This window comes from Brienomyrus brachyistius, chromosome 3 (assembly GCF_023856365.1).
Source record: "Brienomyrus brachyistius isolate T26 chromosome 3, BBRACH_0.4, whole genome shotgun sequence".
Classification (NCBI taxonomy): domain Eukaryota; kingdom Metazoa; phylum Chordata; class Actinopteri; order Osteoglossiformes; family Mormyridae; genus Brienomyrus; species Brienomyrus brachyistius.
In genome coordinates, this window is record NC_064535.1 from 27301296 (window position 1) to 27316588 (window position 15293).

General features: G+C 41.1%; 1 gene segment (V, D, J or C); it reads right to left on the reverse strand.

The window, feature by feature from the left end:
- The window catches only part of LOC125738394 (Ig kappa chain V-III region MOPC 63-like), a 39534-nt gene extending 31846 nt beyond the window's left edge, over positions 1 to 7688 (reverse strand). The window contains exon 1 of the V gene segment in view: positions 7670 to 7688.
- Between the last annotated feature and the right edge of the window lie 7605 nt (positions 7689 to 15293).

Sequence of the window (15293 nt, forward strand, 5' to 3'; positions counted from 1 at the left end):
CACAACTGATTTCTGTGTTTAGATAGAAGAGCTCTACTGCCCCTCAAAGGCAAAACACAGTAACTACGCTGACACTGACACTGAGGGAAAAGGGTGTTTCACCTTGGTGTAGAAAGTGTGGATTTTATACTTGCTGTAACTTTCACTGTCCATTTTCTTAAATGCTGAGCATAGCTGAAGTAAGATATTTTGTGACGACATAAAAGAGATTAAGAGACCAGATTTTGGTCATAGGTGAATTTTGCTAAAATCTGCAGTTACCGTGTGTTGCCTCTGTAGGGCAGTATAGCACAACTTTACCATCAGTGTATTTCCAGACCGCCGGCTGTAGGCGCTTCAGTGATTAAAGTTATACATGATATTCCCCAAATATCTATGGCCACTAATACTGCCATTAATCCTAAAATAAATAAAAGAATTAGATAAATAGCTAAATATATGCACATAACTTGTGCCGTATATCATTAACAATTTATATTTACACTTGTAGAGGAAATATTTATGTACTCTGTATTTTAGAATTGTAAGTATATTGTGAAATTTCATCAAAAAATAAATGAAACAGGCTGAAGCTGGGAGGGTATATTAGCCATCAGCCGTTGGCAGCTGGGTGGGTATATTAGCTGTCAGCTTTGGGCAACTGGGAGGGTATGTTAGCTGTCACCTTTGGGCAGCTGGGAGGGCATATTAGCCATCAGTCATGGGCAGCTGGGAGGGTATATTAGTTGTTGGCTATAGGCAGCAGGGACAGTAAATTAGCCATCGGCTGTGGGCAGCTGAGGGGGTATATTAGCCATCAGGTATGGGCAGCTGGGAGGGTATATTATCCGGGGTTATCAAGCAAAGATACCCATCTGTTTGTATCTGGATTTTGTCTGGATTTTGTACAAATCATTCATTTTCCAAACCCACTTGTTCTATGCAGCATCACAATGGTCCATGTTGTTATATTTGATTATGAAATTATTCTAAAATCAGACATCAGAAAATGACTCTGTTCCTCATACAGAATAAATGATCGTCCATGTACTGTAGAATAATTTAAAACAGTACTGATGTAGCCAGTGAGTAGCTGACATTTCCGCTTCCTGTCCCCTGGTCAGAAATGGGGTGAGTCCCACCCCCTCACAGCTGCCCCACTCCAGCCTGTTTTAAGCCCTGAAACTAAACTTTCAGCCGTTGGAGCGAAACTCAAATTTGCATAAACTGAGCAGGACGGTTCTGCTGCCCCCAGAATAGAGCAGGCAAATGTCCCCCAGTCCCCCTGGGGTTACAGTGGGGTGGGGGCTCAGCCCGTATCACAGAGCAGCAGATTCTCTCACATGATCACTGACCGTCTTTGCTGTCTAATTAACTACCCATCCATCAGTCATTATGACCATTTAATCCCCACTGGGGTCACAGAGCATATCCCAGGAACAAGTACCAACCGTGGGCGGAACCAGCACACCACAGGGAGCACACACTCACCCAGCCACACTCACACGACTACAGGGCCAAATTAGACACGCCAATCAGCCTACCGTGCACACTATTGGACCGTGGGAGGAAACCGGAGTCCCCAGCGAAAACCCACGCGAAGACAGGGAGAGCGAGCGAACTGCACACAGAGAAGACCCAGGATCAAACCATTGCGCCACCATGCCACCCATGGATAATTAACCATTCATTTTATTTTGGATACAATGTGACAATATACTTCTTGAGAAAGTATACTTCCCCTTTTAAATAATTATGGTATGTGAAATGAGTTGAATTAGAATTCTTTTCAAATCTGTTTTATAAGGAATGATTTATGGTTTATAAACTCAGTATAGAGGAACTGCACAGTATGAAACTTTTCAAACTTAAATTAAAAGTCTCTCAAAGGGATGATTTTGTACTTTTGACAGAAAAAACAGAACAATGTTTATATTCGGGCATTAAAAGTCTTTAAAATTATTGAAAAGTTCAGGATCATGTCCTCACAACAGGGTCATGATGACATCACTGTCTGCTTGTTAAAATAACCAGCATTGATGACAGTTAGTTTGTCAGACAGAATGAAATATTTATTTATCTTTGCAGCATTCAGGAATAAAACACACAAGATAATACAGGGAGACACAAACGTTTATAAAACATCAGTAAAGATTTTCACTCATGGATCAAGCAAAGCATGTTATTTTCTCTATGTAATCAGTAAATCAGAAGCGTGTAGCACAGCACAGTAAAAACACAGTAATCAGATGCTCATCACAGGTGATGCTGAGCTCATCTACTCTGAACAGTCGGCCCTCTTCAGCGTTTGAGTGACAGGAGCCTGGCAGCCCTGATGGGCCTCACAGACCACTGAGCCCGCCTTCTTCCACTCGTCCGCAGTGAGGCTCAGGCTGCTGCTCCAGCTGTACAGGCCGTCCTTCTCCAGGAGCCCGCGGCTCGTCTCTGAGTATTTGCTGTTACCGTCCACCTTCCAGCTCAGCTTCCAGTCGGAGGGGAAGCCCCTGTTGGCCAGGCACATCAGGGTGGCTGTGTTCTTGCTGGACACCTCCACACTGGAGGGGGGCAGGACCGTCAGGATGGGGGCTCTGTTACCTAGGGGACACCAAAGGGACTTTAGGTCAGAGTCCAAGGAAAACTTTAAGTACTGTATAGGAACATATACTAACTGCAGTATAACATAGTGGACTGAGTCTATGACTTCATAAATATTTCTGCATATGATGACATACATTTCCATAAAATCTAAAGTAAATGATGACGCCTTTCTATTGTATTACAGTGTATTCATATTTATGTGGATCTTTCAATTGAACATTTTAAACACATGTGAGGTATGTAAATGTGTAACACTGATTATTATGTTCAACTGGTTACAATAATCCAACTTTACATAACAACCACATTGTTTAGAAAGATTAAGATCTGTTTTCCATGTATGGACATTTATTTACTCAGACACTGGTTGAAATATTGCTACTCACTTTGAAAAATGCATCGCAAATGTTAAACTACCAAGCTGTATCTACAGAACAACGATAATCGTTATTAATCATAATGGCAACACTTACACAAATACTTAGTAATAATTCTGCTACTACTGCATTACAAATTATGAACAAATCATTAACAAATATAGTCGCTACTTTAAAAGGTGCGTCACTTTCAGAAATGACGAACAAACATGAGATCAGTATGTAACTAAGACTTAGTGGTTAATTACTACATAAATAAAAGCATAATGGTATCATTTATGCCGGGTCAAATAAAGTGTTGCCGGTATAATGAGTTGATTGCTTTTCCCCCGAACGAGATCAAACTCACTTTATCTCGTTAAAACTATATATCGATATGATGTTAATACTAATATTCATACTAGTTAATACTAGTTAATTCATACGTTAATACTAGCTTTAATATTACAGAGAGACGCACTTACTTCCAATTTCCAGCCTGGTACCGCAGCCGAAAGTGACCCACAGGGATTCACGGCGCATTAGCCGCCGTACAAAAACCTCACAGCAGCAACTAACAACCCGTTTTAAGTATATTGGCGTACCTAGCATTTGTTTATGGGTATAAAACTTAGTCAAAAATACTATGTCCTGTCGCTTAGATAAAGTATTAATGTGCTGTTTGATATCTATACAGTGTAATCAAATCTATAACTTCAATTAAGACTATTATATTATTAACGATTAGGTTAACAAATTATAATTTATATATCATTTGACCGAAGTGGATATAAAATGATGGTTATAAGGGCTCTCAAGTCTGACGCATTGACAGTGAGACGCGTTTCGCCCGTAACAGATGTAATCTCACGCCAAACTTTGATGAAACTTTTGATCCCTGTTCTTACTGAAGTAATGGATCCTCACGATGAAACGATAAATACTGTCATTTGCAGTAATAACGAAACTGAAATGTTTATAAAATGTTTCTACGTGCATATTATACATTAAAACCTGTACACTTACTGCCAACATCCAGTCTGGTTCCCCCGCCGCAAGTCCACCACAGTGATTGAACCTGATTGACACGCCGTACAAAAACCTCCCAGCGCTACAGCCGCATTTCTTGTTGCAGTAAATACATTAATGGACGGTTAATTCCCTACCTACACCCACAATAAATAACATAAAGAATCACTGCAATTTATATCATTCTGACTGTAAAATCCAGTATCGATTTGCACAAATAACTGTAAATTCTGCCCCTGATTCTGTTAAATACGTAGATAAGCGAAGTTACAGGTTTTTACGGTATTTCTTCATAATCTCCTTCAAATTGATCCAGTGTGTTGTAAACATAATGTGTGAATTTCGACCCAGATGACAGAAACGGCAAAGCCTTAGAATTACTGGGTTCCCAAATGTCCATTGAGATCACAGCATCGTCTTCATAATGTGTAACTATGTACAGGAACCTACTGTATCCAGGCGGAGTATTTGCATAGAAACGATATTGTGTTGTAATGGAATCACGTGTTTGAGGGATTCCCTGTTGTGGTTTGTGATCAATGTTCCCTTTAAGCTCCGCGTTTGCGCGATTGCGCAGTACTCCGGGGCACGCGCTCATAATGACAAAAACCGCGCCCACAACAACATGGTTTTTATTTGTGTTTATACTCTGATATAAATTTAAATTTAAATCGGCATTGTATTTTATAGAAATAAAACACATTTGGAATAGTAATTATAAACTACTAAGAAACAACTGTCACTCTTAAAATGTATCTTTCCAAAGGTACTGCCTGCCTGTACAGTGTCACTCCCTGCTGGTGGACCGGCAATGGGAGGCAGCTGGCCCTGACTAATACCTGGAATCCACATTACAAAAAAGCCCGACAACACCGTAGCCCAGTGCGAGGTATTGTTGATGCAAAGATATATACTAAGCTTTCATTTCCCTGTCTTCCGTCTAAGCTCTGTTCCGCCCTGCTTGCCCTGCCCGACTCTCTCTGCAATCCATCTCTACCTCCCTCCTGCCCTTCCTCCCCTCGCCCTTCCTCCTCGTGAGTTCCCCGTGTGCCTTGTCCGTGTCTTCGGATGGACCCTCCGGTGATCGACCCCCCTTGCCTGCGACCCCGATTACGGAACCGGATACTGATCCTGGCCTGTCGCTTGTTCCCGATCTCCTGGTTTTCGACCCTGCCTGCACGACCACGTCTCTGCCCGCTCCCAGTTTCTATTTCATCTGCCAAGTCAAATAAAGGCTCTGTGAGCAAACCCTCTGTTAGTCTGAGCAGGTTCATGGAATAGCATGCCAGCAACACGAACCCCAAGGAGCTACAAGCCCAGCTTGTGAAAGATGCCCTCTACGAAATTGCGCAACTCACCGATGCAGTTGGTGAAACGCAGGAAGGGATGGCCGCCGCTGCCCCGCTTCCCACCACTCCTCCGCCATGTACCTCTGGCCTCCGGACTGCCTGGAGGTTTTATACCGACGAGCACTCAACCCGCAACTACAGGTGGAGATCACATGCCGGAGAGCTGCCCGCTCGTTTGAAGAGCACGTCCAGCTTTCTATAACACTAGATAACATCGTCCGGGTGAGGCACCGCCCCGGCTCAGAGGTCTGACTCAGAGGTCTGAGGCTATGCCCTCCTCGGTCTCTGCGACTGATCAAGACTGAACCCAAGCAGAATGGACGCATGCCGTTGTCGCAATCCGAGCGCCTCCGTCGTCTCCAGCAGCGGCTCTACCTGTACTGCGGAGAGGCTGGGCATGTTCTATGGACCTGCCCAACCCGACCAGCCCGGACTCCCCCGATTTCGATACAAGTAAGGGTCTTTTCGCTGCCTATGGTTACCCGCACTCAGATGTCAGTCCCTTTTTCCTTCTGTTGGGAGAATGTACAGGCCACAGGACACGCCCTCCTGGATTCAGTGGCCACCGGCCACTTTATGGACATTCATTATGCCACTAAACATCAGGTGCCCCTGGAGCCTCTCCCGACCCCACTTACAGCGAGAGGAGTCGATGGATCTCCCTTATCCTCTGGTCAGGTGGCCCATCAAACTGTGCCCCTGTGGATGCAGGTAGGACTTTTTCATACAGAGATTTTGAACTTTCTGGTAATACCCTCAGTGCGTAAGCATGTCATACTTGAACACCCTTGGCTTTGACTACATAACACCCGGATAAACTGGAAGGTAGGAGTAATTCAGTCCTGGTCTGAGGAATGTATCTCCAAGTGCCTTAACCCTGCCATGCAGAGTTTCATCCGTTGAAAGTCTGCAACCCAACGATGTGTCTATCATACCTCCTCAGTATCAGGACTTCTGAGATGTCTTCAGCAAAGCCCAGGCACTTGGGCTCCTGTCTCATGGCTGGTCTGATTATTTCATCGAGCTGGTGGAAGAGTCAGTCCTTCCTAACGTCTTTACCCTCTTGCACGACCCGAGGATGAGGCCATGCAGGATTATATCAGAGAGGTTCTACACCAAGGTATTATCCGTCCTCCTACAGTACCTCCCCCATTTCTGCCAGGTTTTTCTTTGTCAAGAAGAAGGATGGGGGCCTCCATCCCTGCATAGATTACCGGGAATTGAATTCAATTACCAAGAAATGCAGAGAGCCCCTTCCACTCACCCCTCCGCATTTAGAACTGCGATCAGTTCGGATCTTTACTAAATTAGACCTGCGGAGTGAGTACAATTTAATCCGAGGGGGATGAGTGGAAGACCTCGTTTATCACCACGACAGGGCAGTATGAATATTTCGTGATGCCCTATGGGCTGGCTAACAGTCCATCGATATTTCAGTCCTTCATTGGGGAGGTTCTGAGGAACATGTTGAATCGCTTTGTCATTGCCTATATAGATGATTATTTTAATTTATTCTAAGTATCTGGAGCAGCACATGTTCCATGTACGCCTGGTTCTACAGAGACTTCAGGACCATCAGTCATATGTTAAAGGAGAGAAATGTGAGTTTCATTGCACCTCAGTGAAATTCCTAGGTTATGGATGAAGATAAGGTGAAAGCAGTGTGTGAATGGCCAAAGACCTACAACACTTTGGCTGTGCTCCTTATGGACCTTCCCAAGGTCCAAGGCTCTATGCTGCGGTGGACAACCTCCGCTATTTCCACATTCCAGCTACTGAAGCACCTGTTCTGCTCAGCCCTGATTCTGCGCCAACCCGACCCTTCGTCACCCTTTCCAGTAGAGACCGACACCTCAGAGGTGAGGGTTGGAGCCATCCTGTCCCAACAGGACCCCGATTCAAGTAAGACCCATCCGTGTGCCTACTTTTCCTGGAAACTCTCCCCAGCCGAGGATAATTACGATATAGGGAACTGAAAAGGAATACAAAATAAGAACATATTTCATACTGAATTAACATCTACAATTGAGTCACACAAGGAAGCTCAAGATGACTACTTTAAATGTTTAGCAACATGCATCAAGCAATATGTTGATAAATCTGTTAGGTTAGTTCTGTTTTACCATAAGTGAGGATGAAGAGCAAGATGCTGAGGCTGATCAAAGTCATGTTTGTATGGAGTCTGTTGTGATGAAGGGCAGCTGTCAGTCATGAAGTGTTAAACCTCCTGGAATATAAACCCCCCCAGAGCACTGAGGCATGAGCTGAAAATGCAAAGTATCTTCTGACTGATATCATAACCGCAGAGGAAATATAAATTTTCTAGTGCAAAATAAAAATAAATAAACTTCTTTATACCTGAGAGAAAGGCTAATCTTTTGTGATCTTTAAATGGCTTCCTTTAGCTTGACATGTTCATATATCGAAGCTGGGGAATGAGGGGCTTTATTAACAATAAAGATGAGTGTGGTCCTCTAACTGAAGGCAGGCTGCTTGAGGACAGTGCTGGTCTTGGGATGGAGCCCTGGTGTCCCAGTCTGCCTGAGGTGGGGTGGGGGAGGGGGGCAATAGTGACAGGGGTCCTTTCACGGGCAGCCTCTTCGAGGGGGTCTGTGTTACAGAGAGATGCACACAGCTATTGGCTCCTTTTTCCCAGAAAGTACAGTAGATGTAGAAAAACACGCTGGTCACTCTGGATTGATAAAACATCCTCAGCAGTCTGCTGCACACACTGAAAGATCAGAGCTTCCTCAGACAGTAGGGTCTGCTCTCTGTGAGTCTGCCCAGTCCAGTCTGCTGTTCAGGTGGACCCCCAGGTATTTAAAGCGCTAATCTTTTTGAGTACATGCATGCTAAATGCTGCAGACATCTGTAATTCTGGTGAAAAATTATGGTTACAGATGATATTTCAAATCTCACCTATTTTCATTGTTTTCTTTAGTCAGCGTCACTTAGTGATTAATTCCAGGGTGATTAACTGGACATATATATACATCAGACTGGGACCAGCGCGGCCCATTAACCTTCAGTCTATGGGCCTGATGGCCCAGGATGGTCATTTGAATAGAGGAGACACTTTGCATAAGCAGCACATGCTTCAGTGCCTTGATGGTGCTTATAATCCTCTTCATAACACTTCATGACTGACAGCTGTCTGTACTTCACAGCGACAGACACCAACACAGCTATGGCGTCTATCAGCATCTTCATTGTGGTCTTTGCCTTTTTCTATCAAGGTAATATTCTATACTTTTTATTTGGACATATATTACAGTTTTAGTTACCCATTTAGAAATTCAAAAATTACAGGTACTGCTCAATATAAATATTAAACTCACTGTTTTCAGGCTAAATACATTTTTTCATTTATTACTTATTATTTAAGTTGATCTATTACATATGGAGCCATTCACAATCAAGATTTATTAGTTTTTGAACTGCTGTAATTTGTTTTTACTAATACGTTTACATTTCAATCTTATTTTCAGAATCCAGGGGTCAGATCACTGTGACTCAGACTCCTGCAGTAAAGGTTGTTTCACATGGAGAGACTGTCACTATAAACTGTAAAATCAGTCCGGCTGTACATAACAATAATTTTTTAACCTGGTATCTACAGAAACCTGGAGAAGCTCCGAAACTCCTAATATATCTAGCAAATAGCCGTTACTCTGGGATTCCGTCTCGGTTTAGTGGCAGCGGATCTAGTACTGACTTCACTCTGACCATCAGTGGAGTCCAGGCTGAAGATGCAGGAGATTATTACTGTCACAGTTACCATAGTAGTGTTGTGTTCACACAGTGATACAGAGCCGTACAAAAACCTCCCTCAGTCAGACTGTACAGTGACTGCACTGCTGCAGTTGGGACTCACTGCAGGTGCTGAGGGGGAAGTTAACCTAAAGTCCCACAGAGCAGATTAAACCAGTGTGACTGAATACACACAGATATGATCTATTTCATTTTGAATTGTATATTGAGGATGCTTGGATAGTATATTTATGTTCCCTGTCCTGTACCTTGCATAAAATATTCTAATTTCTTAAGAAATTTATTGAAGAATTTCCCCCAGTATAAAGTTAATCTAAAGTTATGTACAAAAATATGTAAAACGATAATTGTAGGAGAACAAATGTAGTAAACTGAATATAGGATCCCTGCTGTAGGAGTCAAATGGAACCAAACCATCTGGAATGACATTTTGAAGTCGTTGTCCCATTTTGATGTTTATGGAAGTTTTACACGATTGTTTGTATGAAGTTGTTAGTTATTCATGTATTATTTGAGTAGGACAGTGTTTCGAACATCTCAGTGTTGTGCTACTATTTAACAAAATATAACCTGTTACTAGCAGAAGGTGTAAACTTCTTAATGTTGAAAAAGACAACATTAAATTGAATAATCTAATGAATTCATGGGTAAGAGAAATAATGAGAATCAGAATAAAACTGAACTGTCAGATGAAACTGACCGTCAGCAGTTTCCACAGCGGCCACATCTAACTGTAAACCCACTGTGACTGGATGCAGCAAGAACCACCAGTGATGCTGTGAGGATTCCTGGCCCTGGGTAAGATTACTGCTGATCCCATCTGCAGTAAAAATTCTTCATAGACAGCATCCATCAGCAAACCTCCTGAGGACTGGACCACTGCAGCTCTCTCTCTTTTTCTGTCTTCATAATCTTGCTCTGGTTGCTCGCAGGTGTGGAGATGGGCTAGATCCCTGACCTCAACTTTCCACACCCCCCTGAACTACAAAGTGAGTTTTACATCGACAGACTTAAATTGACAGAGCCAGGTTAACAAACCCTGATTGTTGCATTTAGCATCTGGTTATCTGAATTATGTGGTAAATAATAAAGATAAATAAATATTTCACTCAAAAACATATTTTAATAGTTTGCTGCTGATATTATAAATAATGCTGTGTCCATTTTCCAAACAATGTTAAAAAACAAAAGAGAGAACTTTTTTCTGTAAGCCAAGGACAGGCACATTAGCAGCGGTAAAACAGTGCAAAACATTTTGTAACAAGTTAAAACGTAAGGCTATTTCAATCACAGTTTATTTACACTAAGAAATGTCAGCATTTCAACGTGGTCTCGGGTAAGGCTTGCTCTCTTCTGAGAGCAGATATTCCCCGCTGCAGAAGATTCGCTCTGATGGGGTAGAAGTTGCAGGTATGCACAGAAAAGATCTTCCCAGGTTCGACAGTGTGGGAAAACACCCTTCGTTTTGTGTGTGTGTGTGTGTGTGTGTGTGTGTGTGTGTGTGTGCACATTAAACAATTACCTTCAGAAATGGTGTCTCATATTTTTGAAATGGCTTCTGGATGGGAGTATGTATACTGGGTTGAACTGACGAATCATTTCTTAAAACTCTTCATCATAAACCACGGAGATAGGTCTCATGTCTGTTAAGCCACTTAAAAAAAAAAAAAAAGGTTCTCGTCCCTGCCCGACCCACCGAAATGCCTCCGACCCGAATTTTTTTTTACTTTTTATTTCGAAAAAATCGCATGGAAAATGCCCAAGAATGACGAAATTTGAATTTCCCGCGCATTCCACATCGACAATTGATCCACATTGTGTAATCCTAGTCTTGGAATGGTTTCATGAACCTAAATTTGTCTCTACCTGAGATGGGCTGGTGCAAAGATTTAAATCTGGGGAAGTGATGTGGTACATGTTCTTAAGTACTTGTTTGTAGAGTTGCATTTCCTTGTTCAACCATTCAGGTTCCTGTATTTTGTAAATTCCTCGTGTTTTACAGTTTTTCTCCATTGGTTTGGCTCATTTCTTGAAACAGAAATTACATTCTCAAAACATTAAGATCATTTGGCAAAACACTCTTACAGTTTAGCACAACACTATAGCTCACCTGCAAAAGCTCATATCTCTTCCAAAACTGTTCACTCAGGCTTCAATCTAAATCCCTTTCTCATTTAAACAGTCAGTGTCTCCAAAATGGCAAAGATCCTTCTCAATAGCTTTGGCTCATTTCTCGACACAGATCGGACATTCTCATCATTCTTGGTGCTTTTGTCAAAATAAACCTGGATGGTTGATCACAACAACATGGTTCACCTGCAAAAGCTCATATCTCTCCTAAAACAGTTTACTCATGTGCCAAAACTACATTTCTTTCTAATCTGAATAGTCAGTGCCCCCAAAATGCATCGTCCCTTTGGCATTGTGTGAGTACTGCCACACAAAATGTTTAGATGTTTTATCACTATGGCAGAGGTCTAGCTAACAGAATACAATTACAGTTTTTCTCAATTGCTTTGGCTCAGTTCTCAAATGATTTTTTTATTTCCCAAAACATTAAGTTCAGATCTCTGAACAATTCGCACCTTTTTCACATCAGATTGGAATTTCTTATTGATTTGAGCAAATTGCAAATGCTTTGGCACATGTGTGCAAAGAGTACATACAACTGTCTGCAGTTTGGACAACAAATAATTGCATATGGCTTGTTGATCAAAACTGATGACTCGATTCTCACTTACACTGTCAAACACTTCAGAACTTCTCAGACATTTTTTATTGTGTAAGCCATCACATTCAAAACGATCTATTCAATTATCATAATTAGTATACATGAATGTATATTCTAAAATATATCTAACATTGACATTGTTTGTAATGTCTGCTACATTGGCACATGCCCTGTAATTGCAATCGCAATCTAATTGCAAAGTACCTCTAATATGACTCAACCATTTAACCATTTAACCAATCAACGTTGGGAGTATATATATGTAGATTGCCCACAGCACAATCACTGCTGTAGAATGTTTTGAGAATGGAGGACGTTCACAACGCTGAACTGCAGCAACATGCTCGTGGAAGAGCAATTGGAAGGCGTGTAAGAATACGTGGTGGTGGTAGAGGAAGAAATAATCGAGGAAGAGGTGGAAATAGAAGAGTCAGAGTCTCTGATGAAATCAGAGCCACACTTGTGGATCATGTCATAAATCATGGTTTTACAATGGAAGAGGCTGGTCGAAGAGTACAGCCTAATGTAAACAGGTCCACAGTGTCATCAATTGTGCAAACCTTTCGTAGGGAAAACAGGTACATATGTATTTTTTTGTTTTACAGTATGTAAAGTATGTTTACAGTATAAACAACAATATTGTAAAGGTAAATGCAAGTCTATTTGTTCATTCTATAGAACTGCACGACAACCTCACGCTGGTGGCAGAGCAGCAGTATTTAACCAACTGCAAGAACAAGAAATTTGCAACATGGTCATAGCCAACAATTCCATCAGGCTAAGAGAGATCCAAAGTGCAATCATAAATGGCAATGAGGTCTTTGCAAATATAAATTCTGTCAGCATTTCCACCATAGACAGAGTTTTAGAAAGACATCAGATGACTATGAAACAGCTCTATAAGGTGCCATTTGAGAGGAACAGTGAAAGAGTCAAGGCATTGCGGTACCAGTATGTCCAGGTAAACCATTGGTGTGCACTTAGTGAGTTTTCCTGTATTTCTAAGATGCCTGTATTACTTTACTGTAAGTTTCAGAAACCCATAAGAAAATACATTTACTGTTACATTTTTTCCTGTGTTCCTTCATAGAGAATCATGGAGTTAGAACTACATGAAACGACCCACATTCTTGTTTTTGTGGACGAGGCTGGGTTTAATCTGTCCAAAGGCCGGAGACGTGGTCGCAATCTCATTGGACACCGAGCCACAATTGACACACCAGGCCAACATGGGGCCAATATTACAATGTGTGCTGCCATTTCAGAGAACGGTGTGAGCACACATATTCCACACATTGGGCCCTATAATACCCAACTTCTCCTGGCCTTCCTAAATGCACTTTACAGGGACCTGATTCCAGAACAAGAAAGAGGTTTGGTTAGACCACATTTGCCTAATTATGTTGTTGTCTGGGATAATGTCAGCTTCCACCGAACCAACAGTGTTAGTGACTGGTTTGCTGCACATGAAAGGATAACAGTGGAATTCCTTCCACCATACTCTCCGTTCCTAAATCCAATAGAAGAGTTTTTTTCAGCATGGAGGTGGAAAGTGTATGATCATAGACCACAAAATCAGATGTCTTTGTTGGATGCCACGAATGCTGCATGTGAGGACATCACAGCTGACCATTGCAGGGGATGGGTGCGGCATTCAAGGAGATTTTTTTCCACGGTGTGTGGCAATGGAAACCATCAGATGTGATGTTGATGAAAATCTTTGGCCTGACCAACGTGAGCGACAAGATGTTCACCAAGAATAATTTGTTTTTTTTTTCCCCATGAATGTTATTTGTTGTTTTTGTGTATTTGTGGTAATACACAAATATGAAATGTAAAGTGAAATCTTGTTACTCTTGTCAGTTACTTCACATGTACAGTAATACACTTGTATTGTGTATATACACGTGAAGTACAAAACTAAACACTATACAAATACAAATGTTCATAGATTTTTTCTTTTCTTTTCTACATACTATTGACTTTTCTCAACAAATATGAGTTTTTTGTTTAAACCCTTAATTTTCATGGTTGACTGTTGTGGTGAAAAAACAACTAAACATTTTGACCAGTGTGGCTCACACAATGACAAAAATACTTTAGATTTTGGTGGCCTTGGCCAAATTATTGACACAATAACTAGGTTTTGAAGCATGAATTAAATGTTTTGGGTGAGTAACTACATTTTGCAGACATGCTATAAAGTTTTGAAGTTCCTGCAAACAGTTGTGACATTTGCACTCACAGTTTAGAGAATGTTAAGACGAAGTTAAGTCGAAAAATGTGCCAAAGCAATTGAGAAAAACTGTAATCAAGTTCAAATTTCACCTGACTGTCAACTATTGTCATGAATTTATCAAATGTTCCAAGAAATTCATATATGATGTTCATGGTATTATATTCTTGACTAATTTTGACAATTGAACAGACTATTGTGCATATGATGACTTACAGAATGAAATCATGCTGACATGTTTTGGAGAGAACAACCATTAGACTGAGAATCAACTAATCAGTTTAGATCAACAAGATCTATTTATTTGGAAAATGTGCTAAATGTGAGCTCATTGTGCTAACTGTAGGCTACTTGTACATAACTGTTTGCAAAGATGCAATGAGACACTTGAGACATGTACTAAGACATTTGCAGTTTGATGACATCAATGAGAAATGCCATTCTGTTGTGAACAATTGCAAGGTGGTTTGGAGATTTGTCCATGTTATTTTGAGAATGTCATTTCTGTTTCAAGAAATGAGCCAAACCAATTGAGAAAAACTGTAACATGTTTTAATACACTTTCTTTCTAGATATATATTTTAAAATCTTGGTTGTTCATTTAGAATGGGAATGACAAACAGAATATTGGTTTCAAATAGTATCATTTTTATATTCACGAATGAAACATCAGGATAAAGTATCCAAATCCATAGTTGGGAAGGCATTTATGAGATACACACGGATCAAGGAATTTACATTCTTGTATTTTCTTACATTTAATATATTTGAAACGCAACAAACGAAGAACTGAGGAGGCGTACTAAGTAGGTCTGCTCTCTTCGGTATGTATTTTCAAATATGTATTTTCTTACATATTTGAAAGTCCAAACAGTCAATCAAAATTTGTAAAAAAAAAAATAATAAAAATCCCGCCCGCCCGACCCACCCCCTCCAAAAAAAAGGACGAGAACCAATTTTTTTTTTTAAGTGGCCTTATCAGCATGTTTAGTATTGATTCGGTGAGGGCAGTTGCCTGCAGTGGAGTACACGTCTGCTTCTTTCGCAAAAAAACCATCCATGGTACATTCGGTCTTCTTTGTACTGCATAAATGTCGTAAAATGTTTTTTTCAAAAACAAAATACGTCTTTAAAAACAATCACGCCGCAAGTTAGCTTACAAGCTTATACGCGTATCTTACCGTGGCGAGTCCAATTCCGATTCGTCCAGATGTCCGACGTGCCTCCTCATCAAATGCTCATGC